Source organism: Anopheles gambiae, chromosome X, assembly GCF_943734735.2.
Source record: "Anopheles gambiae chromosome X, idAnoGambNW_F1_1, whole genome shotgun sequence".
NCBI lineage: Eukaryota > Metazoa > Arthropoda > Insecta > Diptera > Culicidae > Anopheles > Anopheles gambiae.
The window spans coordinates 6279759-6292440 of NC_064600.1; the positions used below are offsets into that span (position 1 = coordinate 6279759).

At 52.0% G+C, this 12682-nt stretch overlaps 3 protein-coding genes across 10 annotated transcripts in view; 1 reads left to right on the forward strand and 2 right to left on the reverse strand.

Moving 5' to 3' along the window:
* LOC5666738 (keratin, type I cytoskeletal 9) overlaps positions 1 to 368 on the reverse strand; it is a 3298-nt gene extending 2930 nt beyond the window's left edge. The window contains exon 1 of the mRNA XM_001687726.3: positions 1 to 368. This exon is cut by the window's left edge and continues 679 nt beyond it. The gene's annotated coding sequence lies outside the window, so the exon portion shown is untranslated.
* Positions 1 to 12682, reverse strand: part of LOC1271906 (RYamide receptor) — a 111195-nt gene that overhangs the window by 35760 nt on the left and 62753 nt on the right. The window lies entirely within an intron of this gene.
* LOC1271904 (E3 ubiquitin-protein ligase ZNRF1) overlaps positions 1 to 12682 on the forward strand; it is a 115620-nt gene that overhangs the window by 26731 nt on the left and 76207 nt on the right. The gene's annotated exons all lie outside the window — the stretch shown is intronic.

Below are 12682 nucleotides of genomic sequence, written 5' to 3' on the forward strand. Positions count from 1 at the left end.
GAGCAAAGCGACGAACCTCCCCCCGCCCCGGACACTTGTACACAAAACAATCGCACGACCCGTCCCGCACGCGGGTTTGCGTTTTGTTCGGGTTGCTGCTCTGCTTGGCAGAGGGTTTTGTGTGTTGCCGTTTCGCTTCCACACAGCCCACTCCAGCCGAAGCGTAAGGAGAGAGAGAGAGAGAGAAAGAGAGAGAAAAAAAGCACACGCGCACGTACACAACTACACAGCACACAATTTCGACGCGGTGAGATGTGTGCGGAGAAGATGATGATGGGCCCTGTAGTGTAATGAAAAGTGAACCCCCTTCCCGCACGCCCAAAACGATCGCTCCCGTCGAACGTTGGGGTCCGGAAGAGTGGGAAGGGTCGAGGGTGAGCGGGGGTGGCCACGACGAGGGAAAGGCCGACGAAATCTCATCGGCCGCAAACGACGCAAACGGTGTTCGGCGTTCGCGAAATGAACTTTCCGTTCGTCGTGTCGCGCTGGGAAGCTGTGAGTGCGCGGGAAGCATGAGCTTTTTTCCCTTCCTTTCGTTGGGTCGGTTTGATCGGCTCCGGGAGAGGGCGGCACGGAAGAGAAAGAAAAGAACGGTGGTGGTGGGAGAGGCGAAATGCCCCGTTTGGCACATCGGGGCAGACATCCCAACTCCACCCAACAACAAAAAAGGGGGATTTGGGGGTGAGGGTGGGGGGGGGGGGAGAGATACGCGAACCCGAAACCAGAACGAACGAAAGTGAACGTGGTTGGGCGGCCCTCGCGGGCACAGGTTGTATGGTATTTTGTGTGTGTGTGTGAGTAGAGAGAAAGGTATGGAAGAAAGAGGGTGGGGATGGGGACGGGGTGAAATAAACTGGGAAAGAAAGTAAGTGGAGTGAGCCCGAAAAGCAAAAGATGGCATTTTATGCCCGCTTCGTGTGCGGCTCATAGCGAAGTATCGTAGGTCGATCCTGGTCACGGCACCGGGGCGGCTTTGCACTTTGCACATTCGTACGGGCGTCACGCGCGCGCGCGTTCCGAAAGTGAACCATTCGGTCCACAGATTCTGGTCCGCTTGCGGGCTGGTAGTCCCCCCCCCCCCCCCCTTCTACATCCCCCTCCCATCCCTGGTTCGCTCAAGGTGATGCCGTTTAATAAATAAAGCCATGTCTTCGCGGTGATGCGATACAAATAAAGGGATGCTTCACATACGGGCGCAACCGTGCAGGGGTTAAAAGGTTTAATTATACGTGAACGTGCCCTTTTTGTTTTTTTTTTTGGAGGACGAGAAGGTTGCAACAAGACAATTTCTCGGTCAAAACGAGGGGTTCGTCGCTTGGTGTATCGTTTTAATGTTTTATTGCTTTTCTTACGTTTCGGAGTGATTATTTCGTCAGCTCTATTTTTCACCCTTACTTCCCGCCCCAAAAGTGACAATTTATGGGTTAGTGGGAGAGGGGAGTGGGGAGTGGGGATGGGGGCAGAGCAAGATAAATGCTGTTAATATATCTCGGGGCTTGTGGCTGATGTACCATTACCACGGTCATCTGTGTTACGGCACCGTGCTGGGCACTTTCATCTTATGATGTAACGACTAGAAATTGGGGGAAAATTAAGCGAGTTTCCAGGTGGGGGAGGGGGGAGGGGGGGGGTGGGCAAGACCTTTTTCCCCACCCCTGGAAATTGCTCTCAAGTCAAACACTTAGTTTCCGAGGAGTTACTTGGACTCTTCAATAGCAATAATGACGCACTGGAAAGTGAAACATCAATTACATTATGCATTAAAGAAACACACACACACACACACAAACGCATACGGAGAGACAAGCTATGACGCCGCGGTGTCATGGCGCCACCTCCCGTTACTGACCTAGTACGGCGGTGAACGATCCAGCCAGCTCACGCCCAGCCGGGTCCATCCTTCGCTACAATGTAGCTGTAGTGGTAGCCTCCCCGTACAACCCGCTCGCCCTACCACCGTCCAGTGCATTCTAAATATTGATATTTACGACCAGACCCGGCGGGTCTGTGTCTGTTTAGCTAATTAATGCGCCGCTTAACGGCCGCAAACATCAGTCATCGCGTCATCGCTCAGCAGCTTGCTCTACTGTTTGCGCACCGCGTGCGCGTGTGCTTGAGCGATGTTTATCTACTCGCACCTCACATTCTCAGTGGCGCGCGAGCGCGTATGTGTGTTTCTGTGTGGCACGCGCGAGCGCCGTAGACATCGTGGCAGACGTGGCCCAACGGTGGCAACGAACCCTTTTGCTCCAGTTCTGTGTGTGAGCAGTGCGTTCTTCGCCACACCTTTTTACCAGAACGTTGGTGTGTGTGTGTGTGCGAGCGAAAAAAAGGAAGGAGCGAGAGTGTAATTAGAGTGTGAACGCGCAACAATACAAACAAACAAAAAGAGCAACAAAAAAAAAACAAGTTTTCAGTAGAACGAAACTGAACGGGGAATGAACGATACGAAAAAGATGGAGAGGGAGAAAAAGACGCAAAACGAAATGGAGAGTGAAAATGAAATTAAACCACACACTCGACCGGACCGGATGAAAACGGAAACCGGAATGGATTGAAGCCATGAGGCAAAAACAAAACAAAAGCAAAAAAAAAATCGTTAAGAGAATGAGCAAAAGCAAAAGAGCAAAAAGCAAAACAACAATACTCGCAGATCCGATCACGTCGGATGAGCTCAGCTGTCAGCGGAGAAACGTCAGCGAACGCGGCAAAATTGGAATCAGGATCGCTCCGGCTGCAGGACGCAGAGCAGGGCAGGGCAGGGCCCGATGAAGTCATGTCATGTCCCCGTAAAGCTAAATCCATCCAGGCTACAGATTAACCTCCGGTGCGCGCTAATTGAGAGTGCCTTCCAAGGGGGGTGGGGAAGAAAAGGGGGGGGGGGGGGGGCGTTTTATTTATAAGGTTTGCGCGCATTTGCGTGCGAATGCGTCGGCTTATGTCGGTTGTGTGAGCTCTTTTTTGTGTTTGTTTGTTTGTTTGTTTGTTATTATTTCAACGTGGCCGTGCGCCAATTCCCGAATCGAACCCGCTCGCATCCCTGGGCGGTTTGTGCACTTTCACTTTGCAATTGTGTGTGGACGGATGTGTGTGTGTGTGTGTGCCCACGCTGCTGCTGCAGCAAGTAGGCTAGCCGACAATGTCGCATCGTTTCGATATCCGCGCAACGGCACAGAAAAGTGCACAAAACGCACGGTGATTTACCAATCTGCTGTCCCCACGGTTACACACACACACATCTCCCCCTTCCCCCCCCCCCCCCCCCCCTCTCGGGCAATCCTGTGTGTTGTGTATCCGGTTGCTGCAGTCGCCAATTTGTACATCACGCCGCAAACGCTGGCACAAAGAAGGGAACAGAGCCGATTGGTGCCTGCTGGAATTAATGCCTTCCCCTTTTTTTTTTGAAGATGTCCCTCCCCCCCCCCCGCCCTCTGTTTCCTTGGATTATGAAACCCGGGGCGGGGAGGGCATGCAGTTTCCGAGGCACGGTGCTAATTCGCAGACTGTACCAGACTGTACCGCACAAGGGTGCAGATGCAACCGGCCGCCCCGGTTCGTCGCTTGCGCTATCGTTTTTTTGCACATCGCGCGATTTTTCTCAACCGGTCCGCGCGCAGGCAATGCAAAGAAGAAAAAAAACGAAAGTCATACCGTCATCGTTTATCGGGCGAGTGCCAAACGGCGAACCGGAAGCGGCCAGTCCACGTGTGCGTGCGCGCGGGTGGAGTAATCGCGAATCTTCACGGCTCGAGCGCCAACCGCACCACCGACGGAACTGGTTTTGGGGTGCTGCACGAAATGTCGCGACAGCGAGCAGCGCATTAGAGTGGTAAGCCCGATAAGCCGCATCGCGAAGAAGCGCTACCACCGCACGACCACCGTTAGATAATGTTTTGCGCTGGGGCGAAAAACAAGAATGTCTTCGTATGGTTTGCGACTCGAAGCAGGAAGTCTGTGGGAGAGTTTTCCGAAAGCACGAAACGTCCCCGATATGCGGGCAGCAGAATGGCTTACAAGATGCAAGGCGTGCGGCGCCTTGTGAGGATGGCCCCAGTCCGAAGTTCTCGCATTGGTAGGCATTTTTGGTTGGCGGGTATCCGTGAGTTGCGCAACCGGGCACCACGCAGTGCTGCTGCCTTTCACCCAGCGCGCGCAAAGGACTTTCGATCACACATTGCGCACACGGCAAGGCTGCGGTACTGGTACCGCGACCTTTGACCGCGATGATTGTAGCCAGCAGCCAGCGGGAAGCAGCACTTTTCCGAGGCGGGGGGGCCTCGGGTAGGCCTCTCGAGAGGATAATTGACGCACCGCTCGTGAAGGTGGGCTGCCTGGTGTGTCACCACAGTGCGTCACAGACGCGACTCGCCAGCAGCTCGGTGCGATTCCAAACACCGTGCATCCAATTTTGGATTACGCACGGTGGTATTGGAGCTGGGTGAGGTCGTTCCAACTCCAAAAAAAAAAGGGAAAGAAAATTAATCAAAATCTCTCAAAACAGCTCTCCAGGCCATTGTGCGCAGTATCGACGGCGGATGGCGTGCATCTGTGGACCTATCGTACCTTCTTCAGCCGAGTTCCCAATGTTGGATGCTCCAATAGATGCTCTTTTCGTTTCTTTCATATTTTTGGGGTGGATGTTCGTTTCCCAAAATGCTCGCCAAAGAAAAGGGCACACACCAGACGGTTCCCCTTTTACGGGCAGCAGGGACGAGCATGGGAACTGAGGCGACGCATCAGCATCAAACGCCTACCTTGGTGGGCATCTTTGCGTGTGAAGGTTTTCGAAGACACCAAACGGTTTGTTTGAAAAGAATTGGCGTCCCCGTAGTCGAACGCGCCGTCCCAAGCACAGCCACACAATTATGGGCAGTACATTGTAGCGATCAAAATCAAATTAAGGTGGTACTACGCACACCAGTTTTCTGCTCTGCCTTTACCAGCGTTATGCAACCGGCGCGCTAACGGTGTGAAGACGTCAACGGCCAACGGCGAGATGAGCGGGTTGCGAGGACTGAATGCATCCAGGTCGAGTCGAGACGGGAGCTAATTCTGGTGTTCCGGCACACTGATTTATCGATAGGTCAGGACTTGCGGATGACGTTTGCCCATATTGTCGCGCACTACATTGTAGCGTGTACGCGTGCTTGCGCGTCTGTGTGTGTGTGCTTCCTCGCATCGTAAGCTGGCTGATTTAGATGACAGGCGCCGCCGGAGCCGGAGGGACCCGATTGCCCAGTTCAGGCACGTCCGTCGTCACTCGGTCACCCACTTCAAAGCTGGCACGGTTTTGTCGCAGAGCGCGCCCATAAGCGCCCCTGTCATCCGGCCGGTCGGTGCGCTGATGACGAGAATGAACTCATCAGGTGTCAGGCGCGTGCACGCTGCTCACAACGGCAGCGAATGGCTGCTGAAATGCTAAAATGCTTTTCATCCTGACGATTGGGACACGGGGTCGTGCAGCCCGCATCGCTGCGACTGACTGACAAGTGTCGTTCGCGCCTGTACCCAAGGGGGCCGTCGTCGCCTAGCAGCAACACCGGCCCATCGGTATGGAAAATTCATAAATCACTCAGGCAGAGGAGGAGGAACTGCGCTCGTTCGCTCGCTTCATTGACGGTTTTGCGATGGGTACAGTTCCTTCCGCAAAGCTTCCTCCCCATCGGAGGCTCCGTTTGATCTTTTGACCTTGATTACTAACATCAAACATCACACAAACTTTGGATGCTACCGAACTTTGCCCTCTGCTTTCTCTCTCTCTCTCTCCTTCTCGCTTTGCCCAAAGCGTGTTGCCAGTTGACAGCTTTTAGACACACACAAGCCGACTATTATGGCAGTGAGCCGTTTATGTTTGTACGTTTTTTTTTGTTTGTTGGTGCTTTACGGGAAGATGGGCGACCTACTGTGGCCTTCCGCATCGCAAATCGATTCCCGGGAGCGTTTACGCCCTAGCAGAAGCACCAGGGATGGAGGTTTGAAAAACAGAAGTCACGCTTCGGACGCGCGCGACACCCTCTGTACACTGTTTTGACAGCGACAGCGATGGTTTGGAGAGGGGGAGGATTGGCGGGAGGATGTCGCGTACTTTCGCGAGACATTGCCCCCGGCGGGCACGGCGTGTTTGTGTGTAAAGGTAAAGGCGATAAATAAACATTGAATCCTGCCACCCCGATTGATCCAGCCAGTGGCGTCAGTGTCGCCAGTGTATAAAAAAAAAGCGATACGATACGAAGCTGCTTGTTAACACCCTCGGCTTTATGGGGCTTGCTGGCGCGGAACCTGACGACACACTGTTGACTCTGTGCCGATGTAAGCGTTTCCAGTGGTACAACGGCGAACTTCCAGGAAGCTGACGGGATTGGGTGAGACGAGCAAACAAGTTACAGGGGGTTGGTTTATTGGGTAGTTGGCACGCGCAAACTTCAATCTATTCCTGGAACACCCTTCACATCTAGCGGCAGGGGCATTGCTGGAGATGGATTGTGTGTTGCTTTGCACTATCTTTCTCGCTCTTTCGCTTGCTATCACTCTCGATATATCTGCGTACTCTTCCAAACGGTGTATTCTTCATAGGATGTTACTAAAGTTGCGACTGATAACTAAGCTCCCGGGCATGTGTTCTCGTGCGACCCGGCCTGCTCAGTCGAGCCGAAAAATGGGGTTCATGTGCATGTGTGTGTGTCTGTATGTGTGTGGCTTAGTGATGGGTAATGTTCGCATAAGTCCGGAGTTCGGGAGCGGTTGGAAATCGTCATCGAGAATTGCCTGGAGTCGTCCGGAGTCATCCGGAGTTATCTGAAAACATCTGGAGTCATCCGGAGTCATCAGCCGACTTTAACTCCTGCTGACTCCGGATGATTCCGGAAGACTCCAGACGACTCCAGATGACTCCGGATGACTTCAGTTGACTCCAGATGACTCCGACTGTAGATGACTCTGGGCGACTTCGACTCCGAATGACTCTGGACGACTCCGGCCGACACCCAACGACTTCGGACGACTCCATTTTTCGGCCCGACTGAGCTGGCTGGGTCGCAGGACAACACAAAGTCGCCCAGAGTGGGTGTCGTCCGAAGTCGTTTGGAGTCGGCTGAAGTCGGAGTCAGGCGGAGTCGTCCAGAGTCATTTGGAGTCGAAGTCGCCCAGAGTCGTCTACAGTCCGAGTCATCTAGAGTCGACAGAAGTCATCCGGAGCCGTCTGGAGTCGTCCGGAGTCATCCGGAGTCAGCAGGAGTTCAAGTCGGCTGAAGACGGCCGGAGAAATAGTCATGACGACTCCGGACAACTTCAGATGACTCGGACTACTCCGGCCTACTCCAAACGACTCCAAACGATTCTGACACTGGACAACTCCGGATGCCTCCGAGTAACTCCAGATGACTCCGGATGACGCCAGCTGTCTTCAGATGACTCCGGATAACACCGGGCGACTCCAACTCCGGGCGGAACTAGTGGTTCCGATTTTGCCAGTCTCGGAATAGAACTAGCAACACTGCCTTTAGGGGACGCACACAAATTAAGTACACTGTAGCAGCGTTTGTGGAATGCCGTAATGCAATCTGTGCCAACCGTTTGCAGCTGTCACCTGCGGGCTGATGTACGACGTACGTTCACACACCTGGTCCGCCAAGAACGCTTAACGGGGGTAAATAGGTAGCATCTCCTGTCATCCCCGGCACAGGTCCCCTCATCCTGCTGTCTATCAATCGAACCCCATCTCATGGTTAGATAATGAGCGAAATTGAGCAATAACGAGCTTCCCTTCTACGGCAGCGCGTTCTTCCATTACCTGGCATTTGCTCAAGACCGGAGGATTACTGAGTGAGTGCATCTTCCCAATCGCGGCACTCGCCGCTTCAACTACACCCTTGATTCCCCCCATTCTTGATTGATCCACCCAGGCATCTAGCTGTATTGCGTAATGGTTGGGGGGGGGACCCCGTCTCTATGCCGTTAATCGCCGAACACACCGAACAAGGCGCAAACATTCCCCGCCGAAGAAGTCGGTGTGCGACAACTAAATCTGACCATTTTCAACAACAATAATAGAAACTAGCAACGAAGATGATGAAAAAAAGCAGCTGAAACGCAACGAACGCAATGAATGTGCATGGAATGACCGCGGGAATGTGGCTGGCCACCCGTTTTTTTTTAGCAACCGTACGAGCGCTGCTAGGCAAACAAAAGTAAAAGTGTGGCCAGAGTTTTGGGCCGACACAAAACGGGTGGGCACTGCGTTTGATTACGTGATGTGATGCTGTGATGGACGAGGAGAAGGGTGGGGCTTCTCTATTTCTCGCTCGCCAAGCCAAGGCAGAGGGAAGATCCCGGGCCAGAGAGGAGGGATAATGTCGGCGGAAAAAAATAAACCCAGGTAATTGAGAGCAACGGGAGAAGAATGAAATCGCGCACGGCGTCGAATCGGAACATGATGGGAATGTCCAGGGCTTGGACGCTGGAGCTGGGGACGACGTGTGGGGGCGCCCATTGTGTCCGCGGCGAAATTGAAGTGTCCGAGAAGTGCGCGGAAAAGCGCGGCTGCCTTGGAATGTGTCGTTTTTGTTGTGCGGTGCGTCAAACGAGTATCGATGTATTATTTTCTCGCAAAGAAGGGTTTTTGGAGCGCTTTTGCGGAACAGAGGAGTGGGGTGGCTTTGCAAAAATCCGCACACACACACATTGCCCGGTGACGCAAAACAGCTGCAATCTCTATCCGCACCATGGAACAGTTTGCTGAAGAGATCATTGAGCTGTACCGGCAACCCAGTATTGATAGAGATACGTGTCGAGTGTGAAAATAACAAAAAAAAACAATAACGCGTGTTCGCTATTTTGACAGCCTTTGCTTGACAGTTCCGATTAGCGTCCCGTTAATGGTCAGCAACGAACCGCCTTTAGTGACGGGCTGCGCTTATTACACAGAGACAAAGCAGTGGGCTGTAAGCGGGACCGGGTTAGCAGTCAATTAACAAGTGGTGGTTCGACGGCTTGCCTGTCCCCTATCCCTCTGCCCCACGTACCTGTGCTGCTCATTAGTTACTAAAATGGCGCCGGAGATGAGACTGTTTGTTGCCGGTTTTCTGTACACCGACCGGAGCCGTTAAGGCCTCGCTCGCAGCCAGCCAGAATCCGACAATGATGATGATGATGATGATGATGTTGATGGGCAAATTACGGAAGCCATCCGTGCGGCTCGCAGCATCCAATTTTACTAATGCCCAACGTACGCATGTATATGTGTGTGTGTTTGGGTAAGCTTTTTGAGAAAGAGTTTCCTGTTTGATTGGCACAGAGAGCGGAAAGCGAGAGAGAGAGATAGAGGGAGAGGTTTTAAATTTTCCCCAAACCCCATCACTAGCCTGTTTCTAAAAGGTGCAACAAATGTGTGCTCGTACTGCCGAAAGTAATTCGATGACGCGCACGGCCATTTTTTTTTTAAGAACCAAAAAACAATTCAAAAATAGAGCTAACGTTAACGGCATTATGGTCGCGCAGCCACCATGCGCCAAACGAGGCAATCCTTTAGATTGATTTAAACAAAAACTTTAATTAAGAACGTTTGCCCGCTCGCGTAAGTTCAGGCTCTATACTCTTGATCAGACGATAACGATAACGTCACAGCGAGCATGACATTCTCGTTACAGGTTTATCCGATGTCGGACACGGGTTTTGGCTGAACACAAAACACCCAACAGCAACCACAACAACAAAAAACAGCCCAAGATTTGAGTGGTTTTTCTCGCTGCTTGATTGTTTGCTCGCTTGCTCTGGACCCCGCCAAAAGTTTTTGGGAAAGGGGAGCGATTTATGTGTGCCGATTCCCTGCCGTTCCCTTCGTTTTGTTGGTGTTCACTTTCTTTCTTCACTTCCTGCGTGTATGACAAATGCCTGGACCGTTGTTTGTTGCTCTTTTTTTTTTGGGTGTGTGTGTGTGTATGTGTATGTGTGCCGATTGTTTGTGCATAAAACCTTCCCCATATCCTGAACCGTACAAGGCAGCTGGTGAGGAGGCAATAAAAACAAGGGAGACCCAACAAAACACACATTAACCAGGCGCATGCACACACACACCCTTGCCCCGGGGAAGAAACTATATGCTTGTATATTGCAAACGTTTCGGATGGATTTTTCGCCACCGATTAATTTGTGTGAGCGCGTGTGTGTGTGTGTGTGTGAGGGCTCCGGTTTTAGGCTTTATTGTCGCCACAGCGCCGACCGGATCGAGCTGGCGGAGGAGCTTTAATGCGATTTCGCATCGTAAGCGAGACCGCGGAGCCATACCAAGCATACATAAATAAAGAGCCGTGTGTGTGTGTGTGTGCGAAATTGCCCGTAATTTTTGCTGCCAGTTTTAGGGAGATTGTGTAAGAGGGAAACTATTGATGATGGAAAAAGCTTTCATAGCCTTGTTAGGTGGGACAGATTCAAAGGGTGTTTATAAACACATTTGAACAGTTGTTTCTCTTAGTATAGACATTAATTTTATTTAAATTATCTTCAACTATCTTTTCCTCCATTATATACTTTCCACAATTTCTTTACTAACGTAGATAAGAAGATCAATTTCGAAATGCAGTCCCCCCGATCGATCTCTGGAAGAGATTTGAAGCCATGCGCGCTCGCTGCGTGGTTTTGTTACTCCCCCAGCTTTCCCATTGCGCCACGGGAGAGCCCATGCAGCGTGTGCGTCAATAGCCGTATTTAAATCTCCCTTGCTCACGTCTTTATTTTGTCCTCTCTCTCTCTCTTCCTCCGCGTTACATTAATTGCTCGCTTACAGCATCAATAATCCGATCGTTCGCTCGCTATGTTCAGATTATTAAAAAACAACCTCCAATTGGTCCGATCCAATTTGCTCGAATTAATTAACGGCACCATACGAACGGGCTAAACGAGTGTCACGCGTAAAAAGCATCATTTACAAAAGCTCACAACATTCGCAACACACCGCACGCGAGATGACTTTCTATTTTGGTTCTGACACCCCTTGTTCGGTGTTTCCTCGGCCTTACCAATCTGCCCTTTGCTCTTTTATACATAAAATCCTTTCCCTTTTTTTTTGTTGGTTGATCCCCTCACCCCGTTTCGCCCGTCGCTTGGCCGCATCACGGTGCCCATCTGCCCGATTATGCAAAAATGTACAACCGCAGCACAGGCACAAACCGCACGGGGGCAAACGTTTAGTAATCATTTAAAATTCAATTAACTGCACATCGCGCCATAAACCGGTGGAGGGCAAGCAGCAACAATAAAACACACACACATTGCACCCCCGTGCACGTTGCATCACGTTGCAGCGATGCTCCCATCTTCAGAGTGGTGCTTGGGAAAATAATAATAAAAAAAAAAAAACACATGAAAAACTGTCCCTCCAGCCTGGCACTGTGCGCTCGCATCCCTTGCATTGACACGGATTCCGCAAGGTGCCATAAATCAATGAAGCAAAACCGCAGGCGTGAAAAACCCGACCAATGCCACAAGGCAGACGCGTTTCCCAGGGAATGGGACGTTCGGCCCATATCGCTCGCCGGCCCACCCTCGATTTATGACATAATCAATCTTGCGGGGTGTCGGTGCCGCAGAACGGGCCGCGCGGTGTGCGCCTGCACCTGACAAGGGTACAAGAGCCTTTTTGGCCGGGCGCACAACAACAGCAGCAAAAAGTAGGCAATCGAGCGCACAATATCGCGCTGTGAAGACGGCAGCAGCCACGGCGACAAAAATCGAATCTCAAACGGCGCATCAACAACGTCGTAGGCGCGTAGGTCAGTCGCAGCCTCCTCCCGTGCTGGATTGTGCGGCTACACAACAATGGGCCGCAAAAAATAAACACCTCCTCTCGAAACCCACTTCCCCTCCGTTGTCCGTTTGTCATGCTGCTGAAGGCTCAAGGATGCCGATGTCCCCGCTCAACGCCGAGAGGACGCCCGCACGCACAAACACAAAAGATTCGATCACTTTCGAACACAACGCCGCTCGGTTTGGCGATTAATCATCCAGCCCTGGGTTTGCCTGGGTGCTCGTCCTCTACACCTTGGCCGTTGGAGGTGTGCAGCAACCTCGTCAAGCCGGGCAGCGGCGCGTGACTTGGGCGACTTGAGCCGATAAGTTGCAAATTAGTTTGCATTTGCTGTAACTTCTGGAAAGTGAAATTGATAACCGTGTCTCCCGGCCGGCTCGTGTCCCTTTTACCCGAATGCTAATTGCTACGCCCTCGCCCCGGCTGGCAATGGTTGTCGGGATTTAGCTTATCGTTATCGTCTGTCGTTTTTTTTGTGTGTTGACGCTCTACGAGCGGGAAATTGCTTCACAGTTCCGCGCTGATTGACGCTCACCCGCGACGGAGCGTTCTGGGCCGTCGTGCATTCTTCCATTCTCCGAGCGAGGGTGAATTCTTCGGCAACTCCAAAACCCCGGCAGCAGCCTTCCGGGCGAAACTATGACAAAACAATTTAAGACTTAAATCTCCCTGCGGTCCTCGCAAGTTGTAACAACCGGTGTTACGAGTTTTCGCGTCCCGGTAGAGCCCGGAACAGGGCGAAACTTGAACAATTTCGCCCCATGCAAGTTTCCCAAGCGCCTGTGCAGAAACATTCTGCACCCCACTAGTTGTGTTTTGGTCCAAACTGTGCGCCATGTGTGTGTGTGTGTGTGAATCCTTCTCCGCCTCGAGTGCAATTTC